Source organism: Somniosus microcephalus, chromosome 26, assembly GCF_052327205.1.
Source record: "Somniosus microcephalus isolate GS21.2 chromosome 26, FLI_Smic_1.0, whole genome shotgun sequence".
Lineage (NCBI taxonomy): Eukaryota > Metazoa > Chordata > Chondrichthyes > Squaliformes > Somniosidae > Somniosus > Somniosus microcephalus.
The window spans coordinates 31,616,865-31,632,878 of NC_141012.1; the positions used below are offsets into that span (position 1 = coordinate 31,616,865).

General features: G+C 43.2%; 1 protein-coding gene across 4 annotated transcripts in view; it reads left to right on the plus strand.

Moving 5' to 3' along the window:
- Positions 1–3,103: 3,103 nt before the first annotated feature.
- LOC147100377 (galactosylgalactosylxylosylprotein 3-beta-glucuronosyltransferase 1) overlaps positions 3,104–16,014 on the plus strand; it is a 233,570-nt gene continuing 220,659 nt past the window's right edge. The window contains exons 1-2 of one of the 4 annotated variants that reach the window (XM_085968034.1): positions 3,106–3,467; positions 4,869–4,941. The gene's annotated coding sequence lies outside the window, so the exon portion shown is untranslated. Of the gene's footprint in view, positions 4,942–16,014 lie in introns of all 4 variants that reach the window. The other 3 variants (XR_015073725.1, XM_085968032.1, XM_085968035.1) reach the window with 3 other exon arrangements.

Below are 16,014 nucleotides of genomic sequence, written 5' to 3' on the forward strand. Positions count from 1 at the left end.
AGAGAGGAGGTGGAGGGGAGATTGAATTGAGGTGTATTAAATTATGAGGGGCCTAGATAGAGTGGATAGGAAGAACCTATTTCCGGTAGAGAGGTAGAAGGATTAGAGCGGAGTTGAGGCAAATTTATTTCACCCAGAGGGTGGCGGGGGTCTGGAACTCACTGCCTGAAAGGGTGGTAGAGGCAGAAACCCTCATCACATTTAAAAAATACTTGGATGTGCACTTAAAGAACCATAACCTCCAAGGCTACGGACCAAGAGCTGAAAAGTGGGATTAGGCTGGATGGCTCTTTCTCGGCCGGCACAGACATGATGGGCTGAATGGCCTCCTTCTGTGCCGTAAACTTCTATGATTCTATGATAAACATCTCAATCAAACATTTTCTCTGTAACATGAGGTCTATTTTTACATTGCTGCAGGTAAAGACACATTAGATAGGCTTGCTACCTGCCAATCCAATAATTACCCATTTTACCTTTCAATTACTGTTACTAACAGGTAGAAAATCATATAGCACACTTTCACCTCAGAGGGAGTGTCTGATATGAGCCATGTATTAATGAAAGCTTCAGGTCAGAGGCTATGGTCTATCAGCAAATACTATCTAGTGAAGCTTTGTAATTGGCAAACATTTAAAGATTTGACTATTAAGAAAACTACACTTTTAGATAAGCATACATCTTTTCCATTTGATAAAAATAGTGTTGAGAATATTTGAATTAGTGTACAACAACAAATTGTATTTATATAGCGCCTTTAACCTAGTAAAACATCCCAAGGTGCTTCACAGGAGTATTTTAAGACAAAAGATTGACACCAAGCCACATAAGGAGAAATTAGGGCTGATGACCAAAAGCTTGGTCAAAGAGGTAGGTGATGTAAGAAAACTACTAGGCACTTGGTCTAAGCATTAAACAAAGCTTTAATCAACTGTTTTACAACATGGAGGTCTAGTTGTGTCCTTCACTAGTTCCTGCTAAGAATGTCCTGCGCAAGCTGGGCCCATGCCCGAGTATTTATACTCTCCCTGGACAGCGCCACCCGTAGGCCGCTCAGTATTATTTCATAAGTCTTTCTTTCATGAATGACTGATTCATGTCAGTAGGTTTTAAGCAGCGTCTTAAAGGAGGAGAGAGAGGTAGCGAGGCGGAGAGGTTTAGGCAGGGAATTTCAGAGCTTAGGGCCTAGGCTACAGAAGGCACGGCCACCAAAGGTTGAGCGATTATAATCAGGGATGCTCAAGAGGGCAGAATTAGAGGAGCGCAGATTTCTCGGGGGGTTGTGGGGCTGGAGGAGCAAAGATGCTTCCAGAAAGAGCTATCGGAGCTATCTATCCTAATGCCATTTCTCTTCTTTTCCTCACACCCTTTGGTGTTTTTCTTCCTCAGGCATTTACCTAATTCACTCTTAAATGTGACTGTCACAGCTTCATCAGCCCTATGCTAATAACTGTGTGAAAAAAAATCTTCTAACCTCCCCTTTCTGATTCTATTAGTCATTGTAAATTTATGGGCCCTTGTTGCCAATTCACCAACCACTGGAAATAAGCTTTCATTATTTACCCTCTCAAACACGTTCAGAATTGTGAATCCCTCTGTTCAAATCCCCTTGACCTTCTCTGCTTCAGCATATACAGCTCTAATTATTCAAATCTCTCATCATAACTATATCCTTTTATCCCCGATGTCATCTTAGTGAATCTATGTTGTAGCTTTTCCATGGCTCCAATAACCTTTCTATAAAAGGGGCCCACACATCTGGACAGAGTACTACAGCCCCTGGCCTAATCAATGTGTTGTACAGGTTCACCATCACCTTCTAGCTTTTGTATTCAATATCCCTATCTATTAAATCCAGAAGCCCAATTGCCTTTTGTTGGACCGTAACATGTCACACCGGTGATATGTCATTATTCTCGGAAGTGAACAGGAATGTTTAATCTCTACTAGGCTGAATCCTGGTGCAGAAATGCAGCTTCGACCTCAGAGGAGGCTAATGTGTAGATTATTGGAACTTTGCATAACATTATCAGGGTGTCGCGCTCTTGAGTGCAGCAACAGTGCCACAAACGTCAAACAGCCAAACTTAATTAAAAAGCTATGATGTGAACATTGACAAAATGTTGTGCTGCCTGATGTGAAACTGAGCCATTCAGGCCAAGCAGGTTGCAGATTCAAACCTCGGTCTGTATTGAGTGAGTTGATATCGGTTAGGGAAACAATAGGGGCCACTGCAGTTGGTCTCAGCACACTGGTCTAAAGAGAGTAGCAAATTCATCAGGGTTCCAGTTCTGAACACTATCCAGTGACCCCTGCTGGCCAGTATGTGTGTGTCAATAGTGGGCACAGATAGGTCTGGGTTCAGGTGTGATGCCTCTCTGTCATAACTGTGTCACACGCACTCGCACATACACACACCCTAATTCACAGACACCCTAACACGCACACCCTCACTCACAGCCTCACATCAAACTAGTGTCACGAATGAAGAGCTCTGATTTGGACAAGATACCAGAGGATTGCTGCCACTTGCATGTCACTGCCTTCAGGAAATGTGAGGAGGGAATTGGAGCAAAAAAATTAAACTTTACTGACCCATATAAAAAAAGTACTGAATCACAACTTATATACATGTAAGATGGAGAGATAGAGAGGCAGACAGTCCTACTGAAGTTTTAATTTTAGGGTTTTGACGTGTTAATCAAACTCATCAATAGCACAGTGAGCACCCCTAATGTTTGAATTTCAAATATTGTTATAGTAAATGTAAAATCTTTGCATCTGTGTAATTCTGGACTCAAAAATATTAAAAGCAGTTTACATCATATTACTTTGTGCATTTTTTCAGTTTATAGTCATCATTTGGCTATTTAAAAAAAAAGTAGCTGAAATTTTACAGTGTTCAATGAAGCTGCGGTATCAGACATCTCATTGTTGCTTCTACAAGAATGAAGCACAATTTGTGGATTTATATTGCAACTAGCTGGACTATTTCCTGTTAGGTGGCAGGAACCATTCTTTCTCGGGGATAATTGAGGAAGACTTCACTGATTTGCATGCAGCTGTTACTGTGAGGGTAATAGCAGCCCACCCTGGATCGTTGTTTCCTTTGGTACAGACCATTCGCAGAATAAGTCCCATGCCCCCGTAGGGGTGGGCTCTCGGGGTACCAGGACTGGTTTCTCTGTTCAAAAACACACAGATGTTACTCCACGCTTCAGATCATTTTGCTGCTGCTGGGCACTCTCATTCGCGGAGCCGGCTTGAAGGAACTGTAGGGTGGCTGGGTTTATGTAGAGCTGTTTTTCATGGGCTGCATTAACTTGGGGGACTGTCAGCAGCTGCAGGATTAGATAAAGGGATGCTTTGAATTCTGCTTGTGTGCTTAAAGAAAGGATTATGACTGAATGGAAGTCAGCTAACAGCATGTGGTGGGAAACTCAGACCATTCACTCTCCAGACCTGAGGTACCTCATTCTCTTTCAAAGTCTGTATGATTTGTATACCGTTTATGAAGCTTCTTGTGTAGCTTTAGAGCAGTGCTATTAGACGCTTAAATAAGTCTTTCAGTCAAATGTCTGCAGTATATATTGCCACAGATATGTTTTTGATGCGAATAGAGCTCATCGCTAATCCTTAACTCTTTGAAGACAAAATGCTTATTTCTCATTTTTATTTCTAAGCAGAAAATGCAGCTTTTATTACATTGTACAAAATGAGATCGTTGTAAAATAACAGTGCTCCTGACTAAAGGACAAAGAGAACCCAGCACAGTAGAGCGTACCTCAGAGGTACCCTGAGGAAAATGTGATTTGGTAATAATTTTTTGAGTGTAGTGCAAAAATACTGCTTGCAGCTATTAAATGGTTAAAATATTGCCCCCCCCCCCCCCCCATTTTTGATGAGGCGCTGAAACAAGTGCTAATTCCAGTGTTCCTAGTTTTCACGCAGGATTCTAAAGTTGAAATGTTCTGAGAATTATGCTTCAGAATGAGCCGCAGTGTCTTGTTTTGGAATGGAAGGGAACACGGGCTGAAAACAAGAGCTTTCTTTAAGTGTGAGATCCTTTCTATTAGCTGATTTTAATGGGCAGCAAGGGATTTACCAAGGCTCCCTTGTGCTGAAACCACAGATACCCGGGTTGCCAGCACCAAATAGCTTGGGCTTATTGTTTTATGTCTTCTTTACATAAAAGCCTTTCTCAGGAACGAGCAGAATGATTACCATGAGATTTAACCTTTGCAGCACCGTCTTTTCCGCTGCAACTTTCCAAAAATACATTCATAATGAATTCTGGATTAAATTGGTAAAATTGGCTGCAGCCACGGGGCACCTTGTGATTTTTTTTATTTAACATTGATCCAAAAATGGCAGTGTTGCTTTCAAGCTTTGCATATCTATTTTGTTTCAACCAACTGATTGTGGAGCCAATGCACTCAGTTGCCTTAGTCTATCAGCATCATTAGCAGATTAGAGCAGTGATTGAGATATATTACAGTATGAGGTTGCTGAGCATCTGGATGGTCTTAATTGCCAGTAGCCAGTGCCACAATTATCAGCCAGTGACCTGATATGTGGTATTGTGCAGTCATTATGGGCAGCTGTCATCCCGTTTCAATTCATGGTCGGATATCTATTGCTTGATTTTTGGGATGCAGCTCGATTTTTACTTCACTTTAGCATTCGTACCTCCCAATGGTTCACCCTTGTCTATTGGCGGGTCCCCATGCGATAGTCGGGCACTCCAGGTGTACGTATGAAGTTTTAGTTTCCCCGTTTCTCATCATTTTGTTGTTGTTTTATGTGTTGTATACAACTCGTTTATAAATCACCGAATGTTGTCCACGCTAAAAATGTTTTTTTAACAGCGTAAGAAAAGAATGAGCCAGTAGTGCACTGACACAAATCCTGGTGGGGTTTTCTTCAAACACAAGTTGATAGGTAAGTGGGTTAGGAAGATATATAGGCAAAAATATCCATTAATATTTGATAATTATGGAGATATTTAGCAGCTGAAGCAATATTGGTTTTGTACTTGGGACTCTATTTGAATAATTGCCCACACACATCAGCCACATTGCTGTTATACAGTGCATATTATACACTGTGGTCCAGTAAGCATTTCATATATAAATCAATGATTAACATATACGTGAACCTATAATATAAATTAATTAATCAATAACATATTCTGTTATGGCATCTAATGCTAAAAAAAAATTGCTACAACCTCGATTTGATTTTTAAAAAGCTATTCATGAAATAATTGGTTGCAAGTTAATTCCTACCAAACTACATTTATATCGTATAGCACCTTCGCAAAGCGCATTGAGTAGAAGAGAATTAAAGAATCTGGTATAATACATAACTTATACATTTTAGGATGAACAGCTGATATCTCAGTTAGAATTCCCAAGAATCTGTGTTCCTGTAGTTGGTAATAGAAGTGGAAATATAACCAATGAAATGCAATCAAAAAGGTGCCACATCATGGACTAGTAATAGTAAAGAACTATTAAAGGAAATCTGAGCCATTGCCTATTCTTGTAGCTATCAAGACTAAGCTTAGTTCAGAGAGGTTGGCACGTGAAGATTAGTTCTGCTGATTACTTTTTAATTTATCCTGTTAAGTGTATTATTGGTTGACAGGGCACTCATTGTCTTGCAATTAGGCTTTTACACAGGAAGTAGTGAGGGCAGTTTGACACTAATTTTCCATACATGTCATTCGAAACTGGACTGTCTGAAAATCCCAGTGATGTGTCCAGCCTGTTATGAACGTTAAATATGAATGGTTGGTTCCATGAATTAAGTGAAAATATATGGATATAAAGAAACATCAACTGTGAATGTACAGTCATTGTAATCGCTTCACATCTTTTATCCTAAGAATTCATAGCAAATGATTACAATAGCCTCAAGTTAGCAGTGATCAGTTTTTTCTTTTGTCGAGTAGTTGCAACTCTACTGAGCCAAGCAGCATACTGTGATACATGCTATTCAGCATCTTGTTAATACTGAAAATTACATTCGTTACTTCGAATTGTTGACACTGATATTAATTTCCTCAAGTCATGGATTTTAAGCCTTGGCTTGAAGAATATATTATTGACTTCTATTCCAACTTGCATTGCTACCCCAGCGTAATGTTTCCATTGATTTCCCATTGCATATTAATTCACTCCTAATGTAATGTCCCATTTTCAGATCTCAGGGTCCTGCCACTCCTTTTATTCCTTACAGATTTTAAATACAAGACCATACTCTCCGCTGTTACTTTGCGCTCCCGGAGCTGCCGACGTGCGCTGGGGTCCAGCCCCATGAGGATGGGCAGCCCTCCCATTACCTCACCCAGCTGGCCTCCCTCCACAGATGAGACTGCTCTGTAAGAGGGTGAAATGGGTCAGCAACAGTAGCGCAAAATGGGCTGCTAGCAAATCGGCAGCCCCTTTTACGCCGCGCCCCGTGACTTCAATGGAAAAGAATATCGGGCGCGGTGTAAGACCGGCTGCCAAGTCACTATACGGATGTTTTACGCTACTGGCATTGATCAGTTTCATCCCCTAAAGATCAGTGGGTTACTCAGCCATGTGAGGGTCACAGCCCAAGCTCAATTCCATCCTCAATCAACAGTGGGATGTGCGCACATTCCAGAGATGCAGAAGTGAATCATAGCCCCCTCATCCTGCATCAATATTTAACCACAGTCAGTGAAAATATCTGTGTCAGGATGTGGTTATATTTTATTAACAAAATAGTTAGCATTGCTTCCTGTATTATGGTATGGAACCAGCAATCTAACATTTTCATAGTTTATTGGTGACCTATACCATTAAATGCATTATACCATTTTGTTTCACTAAGCCAGTGATTAAGATAAGAAAGGATCCTTGCTTTCTTTATTCCAACATCTGATTTGCAAACTTTTTAATATATATATGTTGATTTGCTACGAGTAAAGTTTCAATTGCTTCTGGCTGTTCTGTCTGGTATTACATTGTGTAATGGGGAGAGTTATCAGAATAGTTTATGTTATAACTCTGCCTCCATTGGTTGTAAATGTATTATTTTCTGCTCATTTCTTTATCTCCAGATTGCCTCCTTTTATCGTAGGCTGCTTTGCCATTGAACAGCTTCCTTCAGCCTGCATGTGAATCATGGAGAGATCCATCACTCGAATCATTGCTGCTCAGGGGTTGGGTGACGTGAGACACAGTTCGAACAATAAGCTGAACTGGAATGCTTCTTTACCCTCCTCTCTGCTTCCCAATCTTGGAGCTGGAACACCTCACTTGTACCTGCTGCTCTGTTTGAGCGGCCTAGCTGTTCCAAGCTCATCTAACCAACCAAGCCAAGCAAACTCCAGTGAGCCTTAGGACTTGGTGACCTTCTGGTGACGAGTCGGGTGTCGAACTGCAACCATACATTAAGTAAATATGCATTGCTAGTTATTCTTAGAGTTCGTTTCTGAAGGAGCAAGTGCCAGCTCATTTATCTTTGATGTGGTGCTTGGTGCTGTCATGTCGGGTTAGCTGATGCTGGCATTAGTGCGACTGCACCATTTGTGGTGTTGGACATTATCGCACTTAAATAGGACAAAAGCAGAACCTGCACACTGCCTGCACATTAGACTTGCAATCTTCATTGTGTGCCAATGGGTGTCTCAGCCATGGCTCAGTGGGTAGCACTCTCGACTGAGTCAGCAGGTTGTGGGTTCAAGTCCCACTCCAGAGACTTGAGCACAACAATCTTGGCTGACGCTCCAGTGCAGTGCTGAGGGAGCGCTGTACTGTCGGAGGTGCCGTCTTTCGGATGAGATGTTAAACCGAGGCCCCGTCTGCTCTCTCTGATGGACGTAAAAGATCCCATGGCACTATTTCGAAGAAGAGCAGGCGGAGTTATCCCTGGTGTCCTGGCCAATATTTATCCCTCAATCAATATCACTAAAACAGAATATCTGGCCATTATCACATTGCTGTTTGTGGGATCTTGCTGTGCGCAAATTGGCTGCTGTGTTTCCCACATTACAACAGTGACTATACTTCATTGGCTGTAAAGCGCTTTGGGATGTCCTAAGGTTGTGAAAGGTGCTATATAAATGCAAGTCTTTCTATCTTTTCTTTTAGCATACATATCTTTTTCATATGGTCACTCAAGTATAAAGGAACCGGATTGGTAGGGACAACGACTGGGGGAGTGTGGATGACAGGGCTATAGGAATACACATGAAGCTGGAGAGCAATGAGGAGTCAGGTGGTATGTTTAACCCCCAGTTTGTCACAGTAGGATTCTGATTCAGCACCAGGATATGAGTTATCTGTGAGAGTGACATGGGTCTTGATGATGCCACCATTGGTTCAGTACTCAGTCATTTTTGCTGCTTGGCATGGTAAACAGAGTTAACATCGACAGTAAGGGTAGCTGTAAGTAAATAACTGGTCTCACTCCCACCACCCGCCACCCTCCCCTGGATAAGGGAGTTGACACAGAACAAGGTACTCACTCTTGATCAGTATCCAATGGCACAGCTAGAAAGGCAGGCGTGATTGGATGTCAGCTCAGGCTAGGGTCAGGCTTGATCATGATTCCTTCCACAGTCAAATATCTTGGCAACAACAACAACAACAATTTGTATTTATATAACGCCTTTAACATAGTAAAATGTCCGATGGTGCTTAGCAGGAGCGTTATGAAACAAAATTTAACACCGAGCCACATAAGGAGATATTAGGGCAGGTGACCAAAAACTTGGTCAAAGAGGTAGATTTTAAGGAGCGTCTTTAAGGAGGAGAGCGAGGCGGCGAGGTTTAGGCAGGGAATTCCAGAGCGTAGGGCCTCAGCAGCTGAGGCATAGCCACCAATGGTGGAGCAATTAAAATCGGGGATGGCCAGAAGGCCAGAATTGGAGGAGCGCAGATATCTCGGAGGGTTGTAGGGCTGGAGGAGGTTACAGAGATAGGGAGTGGCAAGGCAATGGATGGATTTGAAAACAAGGAGGAGAATTTTAAAATCGAGGCGTTGCTCAACTGGGAGCCAATATTGATCAGCGAGCACAGGGGTGATGGGTGAACAGGGCTTGGTGCAAGTTAGGACACGGGCAGCAGAGTTTTGGCTGAGCTTCTGTTTATGGAGGGTGGAAGATGTGAGGCCGGCCTGGAGTGCGTTGGAATAGAGGGAACAAAGGCATGGATAAGGGATTTAGCAGCAGGTGAGCTGAGGCGGAGCGGGGTCAGGCGATGTTACGGAAGTGGAAATAGGCGGTCCTGGTGATGGTGTGGATATGTGATCGGAAGCTCATCTCAGGGTCAAATATGACACCAAGGTTGCAAACAGTCTGGTTCAGTCTCGGACAGTTGCCAAGGAGAGCGATTGAGTCGGTGGCTACGGAACGGAATTTGTGACGGGGACCAAAGACAATCCAGAAATTCCGGTCGGAGGCTTCCCAATATTTATTTGGAAGAAATCTAGCACTGGATGTTGGACAAGCAGTCTGGAAATTTAGAGACAGTAGAGGGGTTGGGAGAGGTGATGGCGAGGTAGAGCTGGGTGTCGTCAGCATACATGTGGAACCTGACGTGTTTTCGGATGATGTCGCAGAGGGGCAGCATGTAGATGAGAAATAGGAGGGGGCCAAGGATAGATCCTTCAGGGACTCCAAAGGTAACGGTGTGGGAGCAGGAAGAGAAGCCTTTGCAGGTGGTTCTTTGGCCATGACTAGATAGATAAGAATGGAACCCGGAGAGTGCTGTCCCACCCAGCTGGACAATGGTGGAGAGGCGCTGGAGGAGGATGGTCTGGTCAACCGAGTCAAAAGCTGCAGACAGGTCGAGAAGGACGGGGAGAGAGAGTTTACCATGGTTACAGTCACATAGGATCTCATTTGTGGCTTTGATAAGAGCCGTTTCGGTACTGTGGCAGGAAACCTGATTGGAGGGAATCAAACATGGAGTTCCGGGAAAGGTGGGCACGGATTTGGGAGGCGACAACACGTTCAGACCTAGAAATTATTGTTGGCAATATTAGTGGAAAAATGTGTAGTTTAGTCATGTGCTATCCTTTCTGCTATTGTTTTACTGTAATTGCGTTAATGCCTCCACTAATATCATACATATCGAGGCTTCACTATCTCGTCTTACGCATGAAGAACGGTGATGAATTGACAGAGGTTATTAATACCTCGAAACCGTACCCCAGGATGAGTCGGTGCTTTGAGCAGAAGAGTGAAAGGGGAACAAAACTGAAAAAGTAAGAGATATAGAAATTGAAGCTTAGTTTAATAATTCCATTGCAATTGGCACTTTCCCACGGACTTTTCCACTCTTAACACCCTTTCGGGGGCAACTATTTGTTGCAAAATTGCAAATGGATCTCTATAAATGTTTCAGATTTCACTACAATTAGCACAGGGAGGAAACCCTTCTTTGGTTTTTTTCTGTAAGGAAAATATCTTAATTTTTAGTTCAACGTTTTAAAAAATATCCCTTAAATATTGTGCAAATAAAACTCTAGGGGCTAGATTTTCAGTTGCTTGCGCCAGCAGTTAGCGCCTTAAGAGAAGTGATTTTCGGGCGCTATTCGTGTAGCGCCCGGGCGCAGCGCAGTTTGCGCCCCGCCCCAAATTAAGTTGCCCGTTAGCGCCGGCGCAAAGTTTAGCGGCCGCCCGGATGCGCGCGCAGAAAATGACGTCACATCCTCGTGCAACGCCCTTTGGCCGCCCCGAATCCAAACTTCAGTTGGACCGCCCCATTCTGCGGCTGGCGTCCAGAGCGTTTGTAAAATGGAACGCAACACACCCTGGGGAGCGCAAATTAAAGGGCACTCCTCCTGCACTATAAACGGCAGTCTGCATGTGTTGTGTGGAAGGATCCAGTGTGTTGTTGTGAACGGTGTATTTATGTTTCCGTCCTCCTCCTCCTCCTCTTCCTCTTCCTCTTCCTCTTCCTCATCTTCGTCTCTCTCCCCCCCCCCCCCCCACATGCACCCTTCCCCTTTAAGAGCTCACTTGCACCAGAGTGTCTGTCGGGCGCTGCGCTCTGCACCGCCGGCTTAGCGCCTAAAGATAGTAGTGGAACGCCTCTTTTAGCGCTCCACCAACCTCTTAGGGCGAAGCCACTGAATTTCCGGCAACGGGGCGCTACTTTGGGGCGGGCGCTAACTTCGGGCGGGCGCTAAGGTTAGCGCCCCAAAACTGTCTATACTGAAAATCTAGCCCAAAGCTCCTAAAGTAAAAAGTGTAGAAATACAGTGTATTAAAATACCAACGTGTGTGAGCAATATAGAGTGAAAGTATTGGATTGTACAACAGTGACAAATAGCTGAGATTACCTGCTAACGTAACAATGTAAAGCAGATCAAGCCTCGTTGCAATGTTTTACTACAAACCTCTGACAGATTAAGTGTAGCGCAGTACAATACAGGGTTATATTACTGATGAGGAAGGATATTGCCAGATATGTAATACTGTAGGCATCTGGGAATATCCCTGTGGGAGTTTAAGCTGCACCTGAACTGAATTGATAATGTAGAATTCAGCCCAGTCCCACATTGAAACAAAGAACACTTCAAACTGCAGAATTCAATCTGCGGGCAGAATTTCAAGTGACTGGAGGGAGCAGAAAGCTCACAGACTGACAGAGTGACGTGTGGCGAATTTTGTACGAGAGATCGTGACAGCACCCGGAGACCTTTTACTTTTTAGATTCTCTGCTTTCAGAAATGAAACAAAAAAATTAAATGCCTGCTCTCAGTACTTGGGCACACAGTTCGTGCACTGACATTTCTGTTTAAGCATCTAAACTCTGTAATCATCGTTTTTGCAAATTCTGTTCTGAAACGTTTACTGTTTGTTATCTCAAAAGGTGCAAGTTGTTATAGAAAAAGTCCATTTGAAACCCAGGTTTCCACTATTTAACAAAAATGTACAGATAATAATTCAGTTTTTAAACTGCGCAAAATGTTACTCCCTTTGTTACAATAGTGATGACAGACAGTGGAATCCTGCTAATGCACCAGGTTGTGATGGACCGGCTGTTTATTCCAGACTTGCTTGTAACAAGAGAGATTACACCAGAGCTGAGCAGGTGTATGTCACAAGAAAATTGGAAGCAGGCAATAGAAGCTCCTAGCAGAGCATTCTGGAGCTGACAGGAATTGCTTGCACTGTATCAAGTCCATATACGGATACGTATGACTCTATCAATAACTGTTTGCATCGCAGCCACAATCCAATGAGCTTCCCAGGTTGTATTCCAGTGGGCAAGTGTGCACAGTCCCAGCAAAGGTGCTGGGAAAGCATTATTGTTACAATGGATGAAGCCTGCACTTAGACCCGGGATTAGGTTTCCCTAATGCGTCAGATTAGTAATTACTCATCGATTTTCATCACTGATCGGCTGCCCGTTATACACAGCGCTTGATATTCAGTTCCATGGCAGCCAATCCGATACCGCCCGTTTTGTGACACCGCCCGAGACGAATTTCTCAACCAGTATCTTCAGTAACAATATTCGTGATTAATAACGTTAGAATGCTTGATAGCTTAGAGGCGTTAGCCATGACTCAGTTGGTAGCACTCCCGCCTTTGAGTCAGAAGTATTGCTTTCAAACCCCACTCCAGAGACTTGCGCACAAAATCTAGGCTGACACGCCAGTGCAATACTGAAAGAGTGCTGCACTGTCAGAGGAGCCGTCTTTTGGATGAGATGTTAAACCGATGCCCTGTCTGCTCTCTCAGTTGGATGTAAAAGATCCCATGGCACTATTTTGAAGACATGGGGGTTCTCCCTGATTTCCTGGTCAATATTTATCCCTCACCCAGCATCACTAAAACAGATTATATGGTCATTATTTCCTTGCTGTTTGTGGGAGCTTGCTGTGCTCACATTTGCTGACATGTTTCCTACATTACAACAGTGACTACACTTTAAAAGTACCTCGTTGGCTGTAAAGCTCTTTGGGATGTCCTGGGGTTGTGAAAGGTGCTATATAAATGCAAGTTGTTCTTTCCTCCTTTCTCTTTAAATGCACTGTTCGGGGTGCTGCTCAGCCAAACAGATCAGGAGGATCCCATGTCTGATCTGCAGTCTATGCTGAGTCATCTGGTCCCAGCATGGGTGGTAGCTGAGGCTTTGCAATTTGCCACAGTGCACGAGGAATGGAAGAAAACATCCAGCCAGGAGTCGCACTCAGGATCTCTTTTATTAACGGTCTTCCATCCTGCTGGAGAATGCATGAGTTTAGATGTTAGCTGAAGTCAGGATACAGTTTGGTTATGATGCTGTATTTGGTTGAAAAGCCTGCTGACACTCTGGGCTCATATGCTGGGGCAACCATGGGCCATATCCCAAAAAGAGGGGTGTGGATACATCAGAGTGTTACAGTGAGGGGTGTGAGGTATATCAGAGTGTTACAGTGAGGTGTGTGGGGTATATCAAAGTGTTACATAAACATAAGAACATAAGAAATAGGAGCAGGAGTAGGCCAATCGGCCCCTCGAGCCTGCTCCGCCATTCAATAAGATCATGGCTGATCTGATCCTAACCGCCAATCTACTATCATAGAACCATCTCCTGAATCTAACAGAATTAGACACACGAAATAGGAGCAGGATCAGGCTACACGGCCCCTGGGCCCGATCCGCTACCCACAGGGCCATGGCCAATCCGAACCTAGACTCATGTCCAAATTCCTGCCCGCTCGCCGTAACCCTTAATTCCCTTTACTTCTAGGAAACTGTCTTTCTGTTTTAAATTTATGTAATGATGTAGCTTCTACAGCTTTTTGGGGCAGCATATTCCATGGACCTACCACCCTCTGAGTGAAGTAGTTCCTCCTCATCTCAGTTTTGAAAGAGCAGCCCCTTATTCTAAGACTATGCCCCCTAGTTCTAGTTTCACCCATCATCGGGAACATCCTCCCCGCATCCACCCGATCCAACCCCTTCACAATCTTATATGTTTCAATAAGATTGCCTCTCATTCTTCTGAACTCCAATGAGTAGAGTCCCAATCTACTCAACCTCTCCTCGTATGTCCATCCCCTCATCCCCGGGATTAACCGAGTGAACCTTCTTTGTACTGACTCGAGAGCAAGTATGTCTATTTTTAAGTATGGACACCAAAACTGTACGCAGTATTCCAGGTGCGGTCTCACCAATACCTTGTACAACTGAAGCAATACCTCCCTATTTTTATATTCTATCCCCCTAGCAATGAAAGCCAACATTCCATTGGCCTTCTTAATCACTTGCTGCACCTGCATACTAACCTTTTGAGTTTCGTGCACCAGGACCCCCAGATCCCTTTGTACTTCAGTACTTTCCAGTTTCTTGCCATTAAGATAATAACTTGCTCTACGATTTTTCCTGCCAAAGTGCATAACCTCACACTTTCCAGTATTGTATTCCATCTGCCAAATCTCTGCCCACTTACTTAGCCTGTCGATGTCCCCTTGCAGGTTTTTTATGTCCTCCTCACTCACTACTTTCCCTCCCATCTTAGTATCATCTGCAAACTTTGATATGTTACACTCGGTCCCCTCCTCCAAATCGTTAATATAGATTGTAAAGAGTTGGGGACCCAGCACTGACCCCTGTGGAACACCACTAGTTACTGATTGCCAGTCTGAGAATGAACCATTTATCCCAACTCTCTGCCTTCTGTTAGGTAGCCAATCCTCTATCCATGCCAGAATATTACCCCCCAATCCCGTGATTTTTTATCTTAAGCAATAATCTTTTGTGTGGCACCTTGTCAAATGCCTTTTGGAAGTCTAAATACACTACGTCCACTGGTTCCCCTTTATCCACCCTATATGTTACTTCCTCAAAGGACTTCAGCAAATTTGTCAAACATGACTTCCCCTTCATAAAACCATGCTGACTTTGTCCTATTAAATTATGATTATCCAAATTTCGTGTTACTGTCTCCTTAATAATGGACTCCAATATTTTACCTACCACAGATGTTAGGCTAACCGGTCTATAGTTTCCAGCCTTCTGTCTGCTGCCCTTTTTAAATAAGGGTGTTACATTAGCAGTTTTCCAGTCTGCCGGGACCTTTGCTGAGTCCAGGGAGTTTTGGAAAATTATTACCAATGCATCCACAATCCCTACCGCCACTTCCCTCAAGACCCTAGGGTGTAAGCCATCAGCTCCAGCTGATTTATCAGCCTTGAGTCCCATTATTTTACTGAGTACCACTTCCTTAGTGATTTTGATCATGTTTAGCTCCTCCCCCCCCCCTATAGCCCCCTGTTTGTCCAGTGTTGGGATATTCTTAGTGTCTTCTACTGTAAAGACTGATACGAAATATTCATTCAGTGTTTTTGCCATCTCCATATTTCCCACCATTAATTTCCCAGTCTCATCCTCTAAGGGACCAACATTTACTTTAGCAACCCTTTTTCTTTTTATATAACTATAAAAACTCTTACTATCTGTTTTTATATTTTTTGCTAATTTACTTTCATAATCTATCTTCCCTTTCTTAATCAATCTTTTTGTTATTTTTTGCTGTCTTTTAAAGTTTTCCCAATCCTCTATCCTCCCACTAGATTTGGCTACCTTATATGCCCTTGTTTTTAGTCGAATACTATCCTTAATTTCTTTACTTAGCCACGGGTGGCTGTCTTTTCTTTTACACCCTTTTCTTCTCAGTGGAATATATTTTTTTGGAAGTTGTAAAATAACTCCTTAAATGTACACCACTGATCATGTATCGTCTTACCCTTTAATCTATTTTCCCAATCCACTCCACTCAATTCTGCTCTCATACCTTCATAGTCTCCTTTATTCAAGCTTAGCACGCTTGTTTGAGATCCAACCTTCTCCCCTCTAATTGAATATGGAATTCAACCATGTTATGGTCACTCATTCCAAGGGGATCCTTTACTAGGACATTTTTAATTAATCCTGTCTCGTTACACAGGACCAGATCTAAGGTTGCTTGCCCCCTGGTCGGTTCAGTTACATATTGCTCAAGAAACCCATCCCTAATACACTCAATGAACTCATCC